General features: G+C 40.0%; 1 protein-coding gene across 3 annotated transcripts in view; it reads left to right on the top strand.

The window, feature by feature from the left end:
• SGCZ (sarcoglycan zeta) overlaps positions 1-17354 on the top strand; it is a 1126701-nt gene that overhangs the window by 75051 nt on the left and 1034296 nt on the right. The window lies entirely within an intron of this gene.

Raw genomic sequence — 17354 nt, forward strand, 5'->3', positions numbered from 1 at the left:
ACATAGACATGGTAGGTTCAGAAGATGATGGTAAGGAGTCCTGGATATAATCCACTTGAGAGAGCCAGAATTTTCCTAACTCTGATGAAAAGTGAAACAGAATTTGAGACTGAATTTGTTGTTTCAAAGGCTGATGCCATAAGATAAGTGAAAAGCTGGAGAAGGGGCAGCTCTTTTCTTGTATTAATATTATCTGAGTATCAAAACACTTTGGAAACAGAACCGAGTCATGAAGGAGTATCTGTCCACGTGCCTTGTAGCTAAAGGATATATGGCTCTTTCTGAAAGTAATTTACAAGTAGCTGTAAGAAAGAAAAGTATCAGTTGTCTAAAATTTAAATGCGATTCTCCTCAATAACTCCACATAAAACGTTCCTTTGGGTTAGAGGTGGGACAGGTGCTGGCCACAGAACTTTTGGCCGTTTTTTTAAAAAATTCCTCCTTATTTATTTCTTTATGTATCTTTAGTCTATTGATTAATGCAAAAGCTATGGGCATGTCTTGGGTTATTTGTCCACTTTCTTATCAGGTCTAAGAAAACATTTCCTCTCGTGAATTGATAAGATGAGGCACACGAAATACCGTAGATGTCTTCATCCAATACAAAGTTTGTTCAAAGTGTAAGATTAAAATTCTTTAAGAAACTGATTCTGTTTACAGTAAATGTCTATAATGACATAGTCAAGGCAGTTTGCCTCTTTTCACTCTGTTACCCAGGCTGGAGTGCCGTGGTGCAATCATGGGTCACTGCAACCTCCACTTCCTGGGCTCAAGTGATTCTTGTGTCTCAGCCACCCAAGTAGCTGGGACTACAGGCGTGCACCCCCACGCCCAGCTAATTTTTGTAATTTTTATAGATACGGGGTTTTGTCATGTTGCCCAGGCTGGTCTTGAACTCCTGGCCTCCAGTGATCTACACGTCTTGGCCTTCCAAAGTGCTGGGATTATAGATGTGAGCCACGGCACCCAGCTTCTTTTTAATTTGTTAATTGCCAACTGTTTGACGTGACTTATTTGTATTTTGTAAAATAAGTAACATGGAAAAACCTTAGTTCAAATTTTTTGGTTTCTACTTTTTACATGTTTGCTGAACTTTTTTTCGTTCCCCAAACTTGACTTTTTGCTTTAATTCAGTCATTCATACAAATTTAATTCATTTCACAGAAACCTATTAAGCACCTACTGGACACCAGGCACTGCTCACTGCTGAGGATACAGAAGTAGGCAAAACACATACAGCCCTGGCCCTCATGAAGCAGACATCCTGATGGTGAAAAATCGAGGATGTCTAAGACAAATAAATAAAGTATACATGGTATGATGAGTGGGGTAAGTGCTGTGGAGAAAAATAAAGCAGAGAAGATGGACAGGGAGTGTTTCAGGAAATGAGAAAGCTGAAATTTTAAATATGGTTACCTGGGAAAACCTTACAGGAGATTCGACAGTAGGGGAGGTAAACAAGGGAGCCATGGATAATGTGGGGGGAGAGCGTTTAAGGTCCATGATGTAATGTTGGAATTGGTGGGTATATTCAAGGGACAGAAGAAAGTTCAGTGGGGTTGGACCCACAGGAGGAGGGTGAAGAATGGTAGGAGGTGAGAGAGGGAGCAGGGAACCAGATCACTTAAGGATTTGAGAGGCCAGTGTAAGGTCTTCAGATCTTGCAGAGAAGGAGGCCGTTGAAGGGCTGAGCAGGAGAGCATCATGATTTGACTTAAGATGAAAAGGGATGCCTCTACATGCTATGTTGAGAACAGACAGAATGGAGGCAAGAATAGTTACAGGTAGAAAGCTAGGAGGCCACTACAGTGATCCAAGGAAGAGATGACAGTGGCTTAAACTAGTAGAAAAGGCTGTGATGAGCGCATAATTTTAAGGTGCAATACACAGGATTTGCTGCAAAGAAATAGAGGCGTGGACGGTGGCATGTGGCTTTTGGCCTGAGCACTTGGGAGGATGCAGTGGCCCTCAACTGACAAGAGCGGAGCACCAATTGACATCAGATTCATGGGGAAGATCAGAAAGTTAGTTTAGACATGTTAAGTCTCAGATGCCTACTGAACACTTAAGTGGAGATGTCTGCTTTAATGTATAGTTTTAATGTGAAAATGTTTTCTACAAAGCCTAGAAAAATTGGCTGAGGGCTATAGGTAACCGAAAAAAAATGTTGAATATATAAATCACATGGCTACTTTTCCTTCTTTCAAAGTTGACTCTCCTGGGGAATAGGGTTGTGTCGCTGGGTCCATCTACGCTAGCGGACTGACTCCTGTTCAAAACTCTCGTCTCACACCTCTGTTCATAGCAGCATTATTCACAGTAGCCCAAAGGTGGAAGCGCCCAAGAGTGTATCAAAAGATGAATAGATAAACACAGTGGAGTAGATATGTAAAATGGAATATTATTCAAATTTACAAAGGATGGCGATTCTGACGCAATATGTTCAGTTGGATGGATTGCTACAATATGGACCAATCTTGAGGACATTATGCTGAGTGAAATTATCCTGCCACAAAAAGACAAATAATGTGTTATTGCACTTCCATGAGCTGTCTAGGGTAGTCAAATTCATAGAGACAGTTTAAAAGATACAGTTTCAGTTTTATAAGATGAAAATAGTTTTGGAGACTGGTTATACCACAATGTGAATGTGACACTACTGGACTGTATACTTAAAAATGGGCTAACATGGTAAAGCTTATGTTCTATGAATTTTACCACAATTGAAAGTGAAAAACAACAAAAAAATCAGGGCTTGATGCTGCTGTTCTGTCTCCTACTCATCTATAATGAATACCTCTCTTCCTTTTTTCCCCTAAGTGCCTATTGGCACAAAGTTGTAGCACACTTATCATTTGCAACTTAATTTGTGAGTAGAGAAAGGCAGGAATTAGAGGGGTTACCCCAAATTCAGTGTCATATTACTGGTCCCAGAAAATTATCTGCCATTAACCTGATTCAGACACCATCGGTGTGTGTGTGGGGTGGGGGGAGGGAGGGGAGAACAAAAAAAGTAAAAAAACCTTCAAACTCTTTTTCCTCTGTTCTCACACCATTCACAAAAACAGTCAACAAGAAAGACTTGTATGATGAAATATATGTGAGAAATTCCCCACACACCATGCGAGCAATCAGTTCTGCAGTGGACACAAGCTGCGTATCTTCCAATTCAACTCTGACAGCATCTACATGGAAGTAGCTTCAGATGCCGCAGGTTGAGGGCTCAGTCCCCAAGACTGCCCCTCAACTTTGGACACCAGTCACAAGCCCAAGCCTCAGGAACTTCTGATGACTGGTTTCAAGTCAGAGTTCCCATGACCCACTCTTTGGATTCAATTAATTTTCTGGAGAGACTCACAGAACTCAGGGAACCATGTTTTTTTTTTTTTTTTTTTTTTTCAGTTTTTTTTAAAGGATACTAGAAAGGATACATGTGAAGAGACACCTAAGGCAATAATTGTGATGGTGAGCTCCCATGCCTATTCTTGGTGGACTACCCTTCAGGAACCTACATGTGTTCAGCTATCCAGAAGCTATCTCAACCCTTTCCTCTTGGATTTTTATAGAGGCCTCATTACCTAGGCATGCCTGATTAAATCGTTGGCCATTGATAATCAACTTGACCTTCTGCCCCCTCCCCTCTCAGAAGGCTGGTCTTTCAGATGTTCTGGTCTTTCAGGTGACCAGCTCCCATCCTGAAGCTACGTAGGGATTGCAGCCGTCCGTTGATCATTAGCAGACAAAAACCATCACTTTGGAGATTCTAAGGATTTTAGGAGTTGTATATCAGGAAATAGGTTGAAGACCAAATATATATTTGACAATACTGCACCGCCGTTACCTGACCACAGAGTGATTATAACCCTTCTTGAGTGTAGACTTCACATGATATTTCTAGGATCTTTCTCCCTGTCTAGATCTTTCTCTGTCACTCTGAGTCTCCTCATCTCTGTGACCATCATCTTCCATCTCCAAAACTATCTTTGGGGAAATCCTAAACTCCTTTACCTTTATTTTGTAGACCATGCCCTAGAGGCCTCACTATTTATATTCAAAGAACCTACCCAGGAATTTTCTGCATGAGTTGTACATTCTAAATGAATTATAAGTTCCAAATGAATTTCTAAATAAGAAGAATTATGACTCTTCCTTAGTATTCTGAATATGCCTCAGTAGGTTTTAGCATAAAGTAGTAATATTTTTTCTTCTTACTACTCATGAAAAATATTAAATCACACTGTGCACCTTGTAGATTAAATATTGAAGAAGTCTTTTTAACCCAAGTATATATCAAAAGTTACAGCTATAATTTATATTTATTGCTATATGCACATAAAAAATGCACAAAAATATTAGCCATGTGGAGAACAGACTTCTTAGGACCTCAGATTCCACAAATAGCTAGCAAAAAGGGAAAAATTTAGGGTAGGGGTTTTGGCCTTTAGGACTGGGAAAAATGGATAACGGAGGATAAACAAAGAGAAACCTGGCATGGGGTGATATGGAGGAGGAAAGGGATTCCCTGATGAATGGGGACTACATCTTCTCACCGTTTTTTTTTTTTTTTGTGGCAAAGTAGAAAAATTATGATAAGAGTTGGAGTAGAGAAGAAATAAGAGACATCTAGAGAAGAGGAGAAATGGTAAGGATTGGAGATGATATCATTTGTGTTTGCCAAAGCAAAGCGGGTGGTGAGACGCAAGTGCATTGACAAAGAATGGAAATCTAGCAACAGGAAAACAAAAGTGAGGACAGTTCTGCCAGTCAGTGGGCAACAGCGGCCTTGGAATGGACGTGGGGAAGGCCAGGGGGCCTGAGAAGGAGGAACAACAAGGCCAGATGGTCTCTATGTTTCTTTGTAGGCCACATGGGTATTTTCCTCCATTTCTACGTTTGTTTATAGAAAGGGGAATAGATTGAATGCCATATTCCACTAGCATAGTTCAGCTAGTGGAGGTATACAGTGGTGTTAAGTGCTAGGTCCACAATGATCTAGTACTGTAAAGGTTTCATTCAGTGTGCCTAAGAGTGTGTCTGTATCTGCATGTTCATGCGTGTAAGTGTGTTGTTTTGGAGGAAGAGACCAGAAATGTTCACTTGTCCAGAGCTGTAAGCCTAGTAGAAGCAGGACATGAGTCTGGTGTGGTAGCCTCCTGGTCCTGAGTATTACAAGTGATGAAGGCATAAAGCATGAGTTGAATCCATGAATTTGTATGAACTCCAAATGGTTCTTGTTGTCATTGTTGTTGTTCTTTTTATTTTTTCTTTGTGAAAAATGAAAAAAATCATGGGCTACTTTTTTTTTTTTTTCCCCTTAAGAGACAGTCTTGCTTTGTCACCCAGCCTAGAGTACAGTGGTGTAATCTGCACTGTGGGTGGCGTGCAGTGGTGTGAGCTCACTCCTGGGCTCCTGCGCTCAAGCGTTCCTCCTGCCTCAGGCTCCCAAAGTGCTGGGATCACAGGCATGAGCCACCGTGCCTAGCCCTGAGCTACTTTCATGAGAAAAATATCATATTGTGAGTAGGGAAAAATATTTATGGGTGATTATAAAATGCCATCATCTATCTGTGTAATACTGGGCCTTAGCAGAGCTGTTCATTTATTTTTCTGCCTCTGCATCATTTTAGGCATCATTTGGGTACAGGTATTTATGCTCACCTAAATTGGAGGTTCACTATTCATGTTTTTTTCATGAAAGATTCTCAGAGAAAAGAAACTATTTGAGAATATTTGAGAAGTGCTGTCTTTCTTTCTCTCTCCTTCCTTCCTTCCTTCCTTCCTTCCTTCCTTCCTTCCTTCCTTCCTTCCTTCCTTCCTTCCTCCCTTTCTCTTTTTCTTTTCTTTTTTTGAGACAGAGTTTCCCTGTTGTTGCCCAGGCCAGAGTGCGATGGTGCAATTTTGGCTCACTGCCACCTCCGTCTCCTGGGTTCAAGTGAATCTCCTGCCTCAGCCTCCTGAGTAGCTGGGATTACAAGGCATCCGCCATCACATTCAGCTAATTTTTTGTATTTTAATAGCGACGGGGTTTCACCATGTTGGCCAGGCTGGTCTTGGGCTCTTGACCTCAGGTGATCCCTCTGCCTTGGCCTCCCAAAATGCTGGGATTACAGGCATGAGCCACCACGCCTGACCGAGAAGTGCTTTCTTTACATTGGTATCTATTGCAAAGGTAAGGAGCTTTGAGGAAATGTCTTTCAACGAGATAATGGGCGTTTTCAGAAGAATGGTTTTGTCATTTCAAGCTGGGAAGGTGATAGAAAGTCAGTGAAAAATAGCAAACCATGACAGTGAAGAACTCTGTAGCTTTTCATGTATGTTCTTTCCAAGTACAGTCTATTCAAGAGTGATTTCACTATGCTGATAAAATGAGTCTTCCTTGTCAAGCTTGGCGAGTTCTCTTAGGACAGGTAATAAGCCATTAAATCCCTCAAGGTTTAAGGCAATTATTTTTACCCTAAATGACAATTTATTTCTAATTTCTGCCTAGGAACTTTAGATTTCCTAGTGACAATCTAAAGCCCCTACGCAGAAATAAGGCCTTAGTCTTTCAGGACTCATACAGTCTGCGTTTTTGGACATTAGCCATTTTAAAGTAATTAATTGAGTCTCCTTGAAAACTAGAGTGAAACATACAGAAAAAAATGAAAGTTACCTGTAAATGTGCATCTAGAAATAATCGCTTTAAATATTTCAGCATTGACCTTCACTTCACTCTTTTTTTTTTTTTTTTTTTTGAGAGGGAATCTCACTCTGTCACCCAGGCTGGAGTGCAGTGGCACGATCTTGGCTCACTGCAACCTCTGTCTCCCAGGTTCAAGTGATTCTCCTGCCTCGGCCTCTGGAGTAGCCTGGACTACAGGTGCGCGCCACTACACCTGACTAATTTTTTGTATTTTAGTAGAGACAGAGTTTCGCCATGTTGCCCAGACTGGTCTCGAACCCCTGAGCTCAGGCAATCCACCTGCCTCGGACTCCCAAAGTGCTAGGATAACAGGTGTGAGCCAACATGCTCAGCCCACTCTTCTTTATACCTAAAGCTATATACATTTTTTCTGCAAATCAGGTTTATACTGTATATTCACTTTTGCATCATGATCAATTGTGTATCATAAATATATTTAATAGGCATTCTTCTTGTCATTTTTATGTCTGCGGAGAATTATATTAATAGGAATACAGCATAATTTTGCAAACCAAATTTGTGGCTGAGTTATCACATTGTTTCCAGTTGGGTGGTTTCATATACATTGCTCTACTCAACTTACTTGTGAATACGTCTGTTGTGCTACTTTAAGATTGTCTAGAATACTAAAAATTGAAGTTGCTAGGTCAAGATAGGAATATTGTTTTGCATTATTTCAGTTGGCACATAATCATACATATTTATGGGGTACAGTATGATATTTCAATACATGCATACAATGTATAATGATCAATTCAGGATAATTATGATAGCATATTAATTACCTGAAACACTTATTTATTTATTTTTTGTGAGACAGGGTCTGGGTCTGTCGCCCAGGCTGGAGTGCAATGGCATGATCTCAGCTCACTGCAACCTCCGCCTCCTGGGCTCAAGCCATTGTCCCACCTCAGCTTCCCAAGTACTGGGACTAAAGGCGTGCACTGCCACACTCAGCCAATTTTTCTGTATTTTTAGTAGAGGCGGGGTTTCACCATGTTTCCCAGGCTGGTCTCGAACTCCTGGGTCCAAGCTATCCACTTTCCTTGGCCTCCCAAAGTGCTTGGATCTCAGGGGTGAGCTACCATGGTTGGCTGCATTTATCATTTCTTGGTGTTGGGAACATTCAAAATCTGCTCTTGTCACTATTTGAAATTATACAATATATTGTTGTTAATTAATTTTACCCTACACTGCTGTAGAACACTAGAGCTTATTCCTCCTATCTAGCTGTAATTTTGTATCCGTTAACCAACCTCTCATGTTCATCAAAGGGACTATACCTTTTTATACAAATTCTGGCAGGATATGAACAATGGGCATCAGAGTCTTGACTGACTGTCTCAGTCAAATTACTGAATACTCCCATTTTTTGTTTATAATTGCTTGAAGTGCAACTTTAAATGCAAAGCCCTCTTCAAATGGTTTCTGAAGGATGGTTGCTTCCTTTAATTTTCTTTACAAAATATTGATCACCTTTTACTTACAAGTCAGAGCAAGCTATAAAGAAAAATCAGATACTGGATAATTTATAACAGGGGTCCCCAACCCCCAGTTCATGGCCTGTTAGGAATCGGGCCACATACAGGGGATAAGTGGTGAGTGAATATGACCTCCTGAGCTTTATCTCCTGTCGGATCAGTTGCATCTTTAGAGTCTCATAGAAGCACAAACTCTATTGTGAACTGTGCATGTGAGGGATCTAGGTTGCATTCTCCTCATGAGAATCTAATGCCTGAAGATCTGAGGTGGAATAGTTCTCACCCACCCCTACATCCCTGGAAAACTTGACTTCCACAAAACTGGTCCCTGGTGCCAAAGAGGTTGGGAACTGCAGATTTATAAAGGATTATAAATTTAATTTACAATTAAATACAGGTTTAATTGACTAATGGGCCTGCAGGCTATACAGGAAGCATGGTGCCAGCCTCTGCTTCTGAGGAGGCTTCGAGAAACTTTTTCTCGTGGAAGGCACGGTGGGGCCAGGCACTTCACATGGCGAGAGCAGGAACAAGAGAGAGAGGGTAGGGGGGAAGTGCCATACGCTTTTAAACGGCTAGAACTCAGAGCAAGAGCTCACTTAACCATGGAGGAGATAGTCCAAGCCTTTCATGAGGGATCTACCCCCAGGATCAAAATACCTTCTACCCGGCCCCACCTCCATCATTGCGGGTTACATTCCAACATGAGATTTCGACGGAGACACATGTTCAAACTGTATCACTGACTAATACAGACTCTGTGATTGTGTCTCTGTATCTGGCAAGCTGTCTGGCATTCTCACGTTACTAAAGTGATGGAGTTAGTTGTATAATAACCTGGCTTTAAATATGAGGTGCACATTCCGCTTTGGCTTCAACATGGACTTCAGTATATTTGTTATGCATATCATGTATTAGCCATTTATTTTAGTTGCAGCAGCTCAAAAGTTTTATGTTTATTTTCATGTCACCCATGCACCTGGATTTACAAGAGAACTAATCCCCGATGGCCTTAGCTACCTGTTATGTGTAATGGATTCGTTTATCTCCTGTACATCTAAAATTGTACTAATTGTATATTATTCCTGGAAGTACTGAGATGATAGTCTCTCAAATGATACTCTGTTTTCTTTGGTTCAGATGAGAAACTCTCGTTAAGTTATTGATGGCCATTGAGCAAAATCTTTGTACCATTGGACAGTTTCATAATACCTCTTATTTACTTGAGGCTTGGAGAGTCCAAAGCAGGGCACCAAATTTGCAAAACCCTTTCCTCTACCTGGGAGGCTGGAGCAGTGGGGATGTTGACACCATCTGCCATGAACTTTCTTGGTCTGGGAATCACTATAGCAGTCAGGAGATTATTAGTCAGTTTATCTGATATAGGTGCTTAGGAGGGTGTAGGTGTTTTTGCTCTAGACAATACTGGTGTTCTTTTTTTTTTTTCTTTTTTTTTTTTTTGAGACGGAGTCTCGCTCTGTCACCCAGGCTGGAGTGCAGTGGCGCGATCTCCGCTCACTGCAAGCTCCGCCTCCCGGGTTCACGCCATTCTCCTGCCTCAGCCTCCCTAATAGCTGGGACTACAGGCGCCCGCCACTGCGCCTGGCTAATTTTTTGTGTTTTTAGTAGAGACGGGGTTTCACCGTGGTCTCGATCTCCCGAGCTCGTGATCCACCCGCCTCGGCCTCCCAAAGTGCTGGGATGACAGGCGTGAGCCACCGCGCCCGGCAATACTGGTGTTCTTAACAGAGACATTAAACAAAAAGGACTTCTTTGTGAATAAGATACATACTCTGGAGCAACTTCAATGAAATTCTTGACCAGGTAAGTTAACCATGTTTTTTTAAAAAGTAAAGATATCTCAGAGGCGTGTGATTTCTATTCTCTCCATTTTCTACTCACCGTGCCTTTTGATTTTCTCAAGTTGTTGAAAAGATAACGGCTTTTCGTTGCTCGTGTCATGTTTCACAATAAGTTGCCTCTACCTGTTTTGACATCTGTAGTTTGGAGCTTGCAAGGACCTGCTTTTACTCAGTAGATGGATATTTTACCAGTAAGCAGTGGCTGTTCTAACACCTTGTTTCCCCAGGTTATGTGTTTATTTCCTGTTGATTTTCTTCCACGTACTGTGCTCTAGCATCCTGTACCACTGCCTTCTTTCCAAGCCGAAGATTCTTCTCAGCTTGAAACTTCCACTTATCCTTGTTTTTACATATTTTTTTTCTGACCCTTAGTTCATCGTGTTTTAACTGTTCCTGCCTTGCTTTGTTCTTCCAGTCTTAGTAAAGGAACCTGTTTCCTGTGATTCAGCAATTATGAAGTATATTTCTAACAGCTTGACACCTTTATTATTAGAAGTCCTGTCACTTTCATGCTATGTCAGGACATCTCAGTTTTTAACAAACAAAATCCAGAAAAGTGATTCAAAAGGAAATTAAAGTAGTAATAAATCACCCCTTTTATTATTTTATGATACTTTCTCCTTCTACTTCAAACCTTTGCTTAACCACAGTTTTAAAGGCTGTTGAATCACTTAATATCACCTCAGGTCATTGGCTTTTCAAATCTTTTTTTCCCCTTAATGTGTGTGATTTACACATGGATTAACTGCTTCAAATGCTTTTATTAGAATCAAGAGTTCTCCGAAGATAAAAAAAAAAAAGCTAGTATATTGATGGATCATTATAGAGTTGAAAAACAGGGTTACTGTTGGAAAATTCATTCATTGATTTCTTAATTCAATATATTTATTCGGTGCTTAAGCGTCATTGATACTGCTGTGAGGCATCAGTATTTTTTCTTAATCTGAAATATTATTAACTATGTCATTATATGGTTGGCTGTTTATGCGTATACATGTACATCCAAGTGAACATAGTCTGAATTATTTCTCTACTTTAAAATAATGCATTCTTTGTGAAAATGTATTCTGATTTCTATATCATAAAGATATTTTATTCAGAGAGAACTAAAAATTAAAGAAGTCGTATTTAGACCTTTCACATTTTCAACCTCATTCATTTTCAATGTTATATTTTCCAGCTTTTCACTGATATTATTTTTGAACATTTCTCCCATAGTTGAACATATCATTATTTCAATAAGGGATTATGTATTTATAATCTATTGTAGCATATCAAATGACTCCAGAGTTGAGTGGCTTGAACAACAAATACTTATTTTCAGTTTATGCTGGGTAAGATTCCAGAAGCAGCTTAGTGGGGATGGGTTTGGCTCATGGTCTCTCTTGGAGTGAAACTATTGGCTGGGGCAGCTTCATCTGAAGCCTTGGTTAGAATAGGAGGGTCTGTGTGCGAGAAGCCCGTTCACGGGATTGGCAGTTGGTGGTGGTCGTTGGTTGGTGTACTGCAGTAGTCCTCTGCATAGACAGCCTCCATCCTCCGAGGCACCTCTAGCGAAGTGTGTGCATGATTGTGTGTGTGTGTCTACGTGTATGTACATCAGAGAAAGAGAACGTAAGATAGAAGCCAATAGGTCCATCACTTAGTGTCCATCATTTCTGCCATGTTCTATTAATTAGAAACATGCCAGTAGGTCAAGTCCACACTAGAGGAGAATGAATTACACAAGGGTGTGAAAATCAGAGGGCAAAAATCACTGGAGGCCATTTTAGAGACTGCCCAGCAGACTTCAGTGGGCAGTCTCTAATTTCAGCCTTAGCTTAAATCAAAGGAGAATTTATGGAAAAAAACATGTGTTATCTTCCAGAAACCATGCAGGGAGTATAGTTATGCCTCGTGAGAGAATTTAGGAAAATAAAAAGTCAGCTTCTTTGTTTCTCTTGATACAATTTTTTCTCATCTCTGCCTCTTGTTTGGTGTCCAGGTGAAAAAGGGCCTCCAGAATCCCAACATATTTTTGTTCAATTCAAGTATCAACAGGGACCAACTTCAGTTGCTTTATATACTCATGAACACAATCGAACCTTGTTCCAGTCAACTCTGTGCGTGAGTGGGGAGGGGGAATTAAGTTTGGGAGGGTTCCAGAGGATGGGAGTGAATCATGTGGCTTTACCTATGCTGGGCAGGATCTACGGCACCAGGGCATGGAAGGAAACGTTTTCAATGGAGAAACTGAGGTCAGTTAACTAATGCATTAAATAACCAACTGACTTAAATTCAACCAGGGTCTAAATGAAACTTTTTATTTTATGTATTCAGAATAGCTGACAGTTTTAATTTTTTATCAATTGTAATAACTTTTTAAAAATTATTCATTTTTAGCAAACATATTGGTATGTTTACTTCTGATTCACACTGTTTTATAAAGTAATGGACAAAGCAGTACACAGTACACATGCCTAATAAAGTATCCAGACAATAGATAATTTTGTAAAGAAGGAAATGAAAATCGCTCAAAAATCCACAAGCCACAGTAACTACCAGTTATATTTTGATGTAGAGCCTTTCAGATTTTTTCTTAATGAATATTTTACACAGGTGGCTGTTTGACAGCTTGCTTTTTTCCCTTGCAGACACACTGCAGATTTTTTTTCCATCTAACTAAATATAGACAAATAGAATTATTTGTAGTGACTACACTGTATTCCTTGGCGTCGTTTCCCATGATGCCTCCAGGTCTCTGCTGATGAACATTTTTGTTTTCTAGTTATTCTCTATTATCAACAGAATATCCTCATACTGTATCTTTGGACACTTCTCTGGTTATTAGTGTGTATTTTTAGAAGTAGAATTGCTGGGTCAGTGAATATGCATTTGAAATTTTTAAACAGATTGTCAAATTACCCTCCAGGAAGGCTTCTTTTTTTTCTTTTGTAGTTTGTAGTTCTACCGGCAGTCGTTAAAGGTGCCTGTTTTCCTCCACCTCATTAAAGCTGGCTATTCTCAATATTTTCAATGTTAGCAATGATGTAAGTGATAAATGATATTTCATTGTTGTTTTAATTTGCATTGAAAATTCCATCCTTAAAGCAGGAGGGTTGGCTAGAGCATATCAAATTGTCTGTCAGAGCCTCGGAGGCTGGGGGAAATGCAAAAAGCAGGACTACAGAAGATTTTTTGGTGCATTTAAATTCAAGTAACTTGCCACTGCTGAACTGGTACTAGGTTTGCAAAATCAGGTTCATGGTCCTATGTGGTGGGGACATCAGTAAGAAGTCAAGTTAGACTTTCTGTCCTGTGAGCTTTTGATTCTGCACACCTATCCTCCATACTTGAATCTCCACTACATTGATGACTAGTTACTTGTCAAATTTCAGCCCTGTACCTTTCCCTTCCAGACCTCATCCCATATAGAATTTAATGGGATAATGTTTGAAGGATAGTCGTTTAGTCAACAATGAAAAAAAAAAAAAAAAAAGAATAATGGCTTCTTTCCAGCCTGGTTTCCAGAGTCTCTGACCTGCTGTGGGGAAGGACCTCCACCACCAGTGATTGCATCTTCAAAACAGGGACACTTAACAGACACTTACAGAATTCCCTCCTTTTGCTTTCTGCAGTAGGAAAATGAATTGTGTGTAGTGTCCTGTGATTTTCTTTGCTTTGGTTCACACAGCAGTATATCTGTGATACGTGTTTGCTTTTACTCCTGATTTCAGTGCTGGTGCAATATTATTCCCTGTTCTTGCTTTTCTTTGGCCTTTTGGTCAGTCTTTTGTTGACTATGACAGTGTGAGGGTCAAGTGGTAGTATGATTCTTTCACTCTCTCTTCTTTCCTGGCAGTTAATATGTTGGAATTTAATTTTGTTATGGCATCCCACATCCAATTTTTGTATCAGCTTCTGTCTGAAATTCAGTTGTGAGTCAAGCTTCCAGTCTTGCTTGAAAAACTCGTATCAGTGTCGCCTGACAAACTTGAAAGGGTGAAGCATCTTCTGTCTTCACACCTATTAGCCATAGTGTAGGTGAGACTCAACAATATAGTAAATTCAGGGGTTGTATTAATCGAGCAAAAATAATTGATGGTAACTAGACAGAGGATATTTAGGACAACGGGGAGCAAATGGCCTTGCTATTCCTATGACTCCGGAAGAGGCTGCTTCAACCTTCGATTTGCTAATTAACTATGGAGTGGTGCAGTCATGCTGTAATACCCAGGAGGTCACACAGCTGCACACTTAACTCACTTTTATGTTAAGGCAGCAAATGAGCAAAAATCAAACTGACATCGTGGCATCTTTTTCCAGAATGAAGTTCATTAACCATCAGTGAGCTACTGAACCTGACGTCCGATAGCAACTTAATGTCCATCAAATCCTCAGCTTATCCCAACTACTATTTCCCCAATATTGACTCACATCCAAGAGTGAGTGAATTGTTTTCTTCACTTAATTAAAAAGGCATCAATGTGTATATTTTATTTTAGATATGTTTTTATTGTAAAGAAATTAGCCAAGTAGAAACTAATTTTATCACATAGTGTTTTACTAGTTGCCTCATCCCTGCTTCTTGCTTTTGGTGTAGGAGACTTGGTCCTTGAGAGCCTTTGTGAGAATGAAAAGAGAGAAAATGTAAATTTGGACCACAGGACCAAAATGGAAGTTTAGGTTTACCTACTTAGGAGGGTAGACTCAAAACTTCACTATAATCTCAGAAAAGCAAGCCCAATTCCACCACGAATTAAGCAAAAATGTACCTTTTATACGGTTTGTCCAGAGGATTCAGAGACAAGTGTTCATAGTATATATTACATGGAAAAAATTAGTAGATGTCCTCCTTCAGCATGTCTTCCCCCTGACAACAAAGTGCCCTTCTAAGAGTGTGAACTGTGTCCTTCTCAGCACCCCTTCTGCAACAGGGATTCTACCTGGGCCTTCTCCCCTCCTCTCAGTCTTGTCTAGCTGTGAGCCAACAACCGCTGCAATTTTTTCCTCACACATTCTACATAAGGGATCTTGTCCTGCCCAACTTTGAGTGGCAAATCACTAAACCCGATAAAACAGAGGTGTCAGCCGGGTACGGCGGCTCACACCTGTAATCCCAGCATTTTGTGGGGCCGAGGCTGGTGGATCACCTGAGGTTGGCAGTTCGACACCAGCCTGACCAACATGGAGAAACCCCCTCTCCACTAAAAATACAAAATTAGCTGGGCGTGGTGGTGCATGCCTGTAATCCCAGCTACTCGGGAGGCTGAGGCAGGAGAATTGTTTGAACCCAGGAGGCGGAGGTTGCGGTGAGCCGAAATGGTGCCATTGCACTCCAGCCTGGGCAAAAAGAGCGAAAGTCCGTTTCAAAAAAACAGAACAAAACAGAGATGTCCTTTTAATTTTTGCTTCATGAGGGATGGGGTAGGTTGGGGAGTGAGGGTGATAGAACGTGTTGGGAGTAGATTCTGGTTCTCAAGAGCTTTAGGTGATTCAGGTTTTCCAGTGTTCTACCAGCAGTATTAATGTCATAGGTATACTGCTTGGATAATTAACAATAAATCAATATTTTCAATGATGTAAATTATCTTAGATCTAACTTTTAAAAGGCAATTTCACGATGACCTAAACCAAGTTTATTGAAAATTGCCTTCCAGTTTTCAGCCCTTCAATAGTAAATTATACATTGAAAGATACTTGGCATTTTACTTTCATGGGCATTTGTGTTAGGGCTTGTGTTAAGGGATGATTAATTGAATTTCTTTTAAGTTGCTATACAGTGTTAACATAATTGTATTAACCTAATGGTAGCCTAAACAACTGATCTTTATTAGGATGCTAATAAAAAGATATTGAAGAATAATTCAGAGAATATCATGCATCTGCCAGACTCTTTTATAAAAATATTTTTGTCAAAGTAATTAGTACATAATTTAAAACAAAAATAGTATAAGTATTATAATGAAAATGAGTGATGTTACCATTCCTTCCCCATGCTCACAGAGGTTACTTTCAACTGTGAGATTTCTTTTAGTATTGTCTTCATATAGAAAACCAACAAAATTATAACACTAAAGCTACAAACAGAATACACTACTTAAACTATTCTTTTGATTTTTAAAAACTGTCCTCCTGCCAGGTGCAGTGGTACATTCTTGTAGTCCCATCTACTCACGAGGCTGAGGCAGGAGGATCAATAGAGAACATGCCTGTTAGCCACTGCACTCCCAACTTGGACAATATAGAGACTCCATTTCTCATAATAAATAAATATTTAAAAATTGGCTTCCTCAAATAATTGGTTAGAATTTAGCTCTCTTACATTCCTAACATTTATATATAATTGTATATTCCTTTCTGATGAAAATCAACAGTAAGCATTTACATCATTGTATTTTTGTAAACATTGAATAAGATTAAATGTTTGTGCTTTGCTTATATTTTTTTTTTGTATGACTTTTTCTTTTTCCTGGAGTTATTATTTGTTTCAATTTTTTTGTTAGTTTTCTAAGTTCTCATTCATTTATTTCAAATTGCTCAGATTTATGAATCATTTCTTCTATTTTAGCCCCTCTCACTTCTTCCCCTCTCCTATTCATGGCCACTAACAGAGCAGAGAGACGGGTGCTTACGGCAGATAGCATTCATCCCCTTGTTCCTCTGCTGTTACCCCCTCCCCCATTCTCTTTGCCTTTCTGGAGTTTATACAGTTTTATTACCTTGACTGTCATTTTTATTCAAGTTCTGGGGAGGCAGAGGAGATAAATATATGTGTTTAACCTCCCTAATAAACATAAATTTCTGTGCCATTTTCTTTTAGTGTTTTACCTAGTCTTCACATCAGTCTAAAGAGTTGGTGTTACTATCCCCGTTCTTTAGGAAGATGGAGGGCCAGGTATGGTGCTCACACCTGTAGTCCCAGCACTTTGGGAGCCTGAGATTGGATGATTACTTGAGGGTAGGAGTTCGAGACCAGCCTCGGAAACATAGTGAGACCCTGTCTTGGAAGAAAAGAAAATCAGATGGTGTGTACCTGTAGTCCAAGCTACTTGGGAGCCTGAGGCAGGAGGATTACTCAAATCCAGGAGTTCCAGGCTGCAGTGAGCTATGATGGCACCACTGCACTTCAGCGTAGGTGACAAGGTGAGAAACTGTCTAAAAAAAGAAGAAGACGGAAGTTAAGAGATACTAAGTGGCTTAATTCACATAGTAGATGTGGATCTGGGATTTCAAAGCAGTCAGTAGCCTACAAAGCCCACTCCTTCTTCACTCTACCAAAACAGAATGTCTCTTTCATGTGAGGGTATTGACAACTCTTGAGCTCCTTGAAAAGTTTCTTATCAAATA

The sequence above is a fragment of the Symphalangus syndactylus genome, chromosome 1 (assembly GCF_028878055.3).
Source record: "Symphalangus syndactylus isolate Jambi chromosome 1, NHGRI_mSymSyn1-v2.1_pri, whole genome shotgun sequence".
In the NCBI taxonomy this organism is placed as follows: domain Eukaryota; kingdom Metazoa; phylum Chordata; class Mammalia; order Primates; family Hylobatidae; genus Symphalangus; species Symphalangus syndactylus.